Source organism: Anopheles merus, unplaced genomic scaffold (assembly GCF_017562075.2).
Source record: "Anopheles merus strain MAF unplaced genomic scaffold, AmerM5.1 LNR4000057, whole genome shotgun sequence".
In the NCBI taxonomy this organism is placed as follows: Eukaryota; Metazoa; Arthropoda; class Insecta; order Diptera; family Culicidae; genus Anopheles; species Anopheles merus.
In genome coordinates, this window is record NW_024427637.1 from 36,924 (window position 1) to 39,133 (window position 2,210).

Consider the following 2,210-nt stretch of genomic DNA (forward strand, 5'->3'; position numbering starts at 1 on the left):
TGGACATTCCTTCAAATGGCCATAACTTCGTAACCATGTGTCCTAGCGAGACGATTAAGACAGTTTTGGAAAGGTATTGAAGCGGTCTTCTAAAGCCGCACATGGGTTCTACGATTAAACTCACGGATAGTCTTGTAAATGGGCTCTGAATGCATTTTACTCGGGAAAACCTATCAATTTTAGCATGCGTATATAGTGCACTATGACCCATTTTGAGACTTTTTCATCGCCAAGATCCTTATTATTGTGTTCCAGGGCTTTGGTTTGGTTATTCAAGAAGCCTCAATGATATAAGAACGATAATGGTTGACCTTGCATTTTCGTCAAAATTTCAACCATGGCCATATGGATGGATGGGAAAGTTGGACATTCCTTCAAATGGCCATAACTTCGTAACCATGTGTCCTAGCGAGACGATTAAGACAGTTTTGGAAAGGTATTGAAGCGGTCTTCTAAAGCCGCACATGGGTTCTACGATTAAACTCACGGATAGTCTTGTAAATGGGCTCTGAATGCATTTTACTCGGGAAAACCTATCAATTTTAGCATGCGTATATAGTGCACTATGACCCATTTTGAGACTTTTTCATCGCCAAGATCCTTATTATTGTGTTCCAGGGCTTTGGTTTGGTTATTCAAGAAGCCTCAATGATATAAGAACGATAATGGTTGACCTTGCATTTTCGTCAAAATTTCAACCATGGCCATATGGATGGATGGGAAAGTTGGACATTCCTTCAAATGGCCATAACTTCGTAACCATGTGTCCTAGCGAGACGATTAAGACAGTTTTGGAAAGGTATTGAAGCGGTCTTCTAAAGCCGCACATGGGTTCTACGATTAAACTCACGGATAGTCTTGTAAATGGGCTCTGAATGCATTTTACTCGGGAAAACCTATCAATTTTAGCATGCGTATATAGTGCACTATGACCCATTTTGAGACTTTTTCATCGCCAAGATCCTTATTATTGTGTTCCAGGGCTTTGGTTTGGTTATTCAAGAAGCCTCAATGATATAAGAACGATAATGGTTGACCTTGCATTTTCGTCAAAATTTCAACCATGGCCATATGGATGGATGGGAAAGTTGGACATTCCTTCAAATGGCCATAACTTCGTAACCATGTGTCCTAGCGAGACGATTAAGACAGTTTTGGAAAGGTATTGAAGCGGTCTTCTAAAGCCGCACATGGGTTCTACGATTAAACTCACGGATAGTCTTGTAAATGGGCTCTGAATGCATTTTACTCGGGAAAACCTATCAATTTTAGCATGCGTATATAGTGCACTATGACCCATTTTGAGACTTTTTCATCGCCAAGATCCTTATTATTGTGTTCCAGGGCTTTGGTTTGGTTATTCAAGAAGCCTCAATGATATAAGAACGATAATGGTTGACCTTGCATTTTCGTCAAAATTTCAACCATGGCCATATGGATGGATGGGAAAGTTGGACATTCCTTCAAATGGCCATAACTTCGTAACCATGTGTCCTAGCGAGACGATTAAGACAGTTTTGGAAAGGTATTGAAGCGGTCTTCTAAAGCCGCACATGGGTTCTACGATTAAACTCACGGATAGTCTTGTAAATGGGCTCTGAATGCATTTTACTCGGGAAAACCTATCAATTTTAGCATGCGTATATAGTGCACTATGACCCATTTTGAGACTTTTTCATCGCCAAGATCCTTATTATTGTGTTCCAGGGCTTTGGTTTGGTTATTCAAGAAGCCTCAATGATATAAGAACGATAATGGTTGACCTTGCATTTTCGTCAAAATTTCAACCATGGCCATATGGATGGATGGGAAAGTTGGACATTCCTTCAAATGGCCATAACTTCGTAACCATGTGTCCTAGCGAGACGATTAAGACAGTTTTGGAAAGGTATTGAAGCGGTCTTCTAAAGCCGCACATGGGTTCTACGATTAAACTCACGGATAGTCTTGTAAATGGGCTCTGAATGCATTTTACTCGGGAAAACCTATCAATTTTAGCATGCGTATATAGTGCACTATGACCCATTTTGAGACTTTTTCATCGCCAAGATCCTTATTATTGTGTTCCAGGGCTTTGGTTTGGTTATTCAAGAAGCCTCAATGATATAAGAACGATAATGGTTGACCTTGCATTTTCGTCAAAATTTCAACCATGGCCATATGGATGGATGGGAAAGTTGGACATTCCTTCAAATGGCCATAACTTCGTA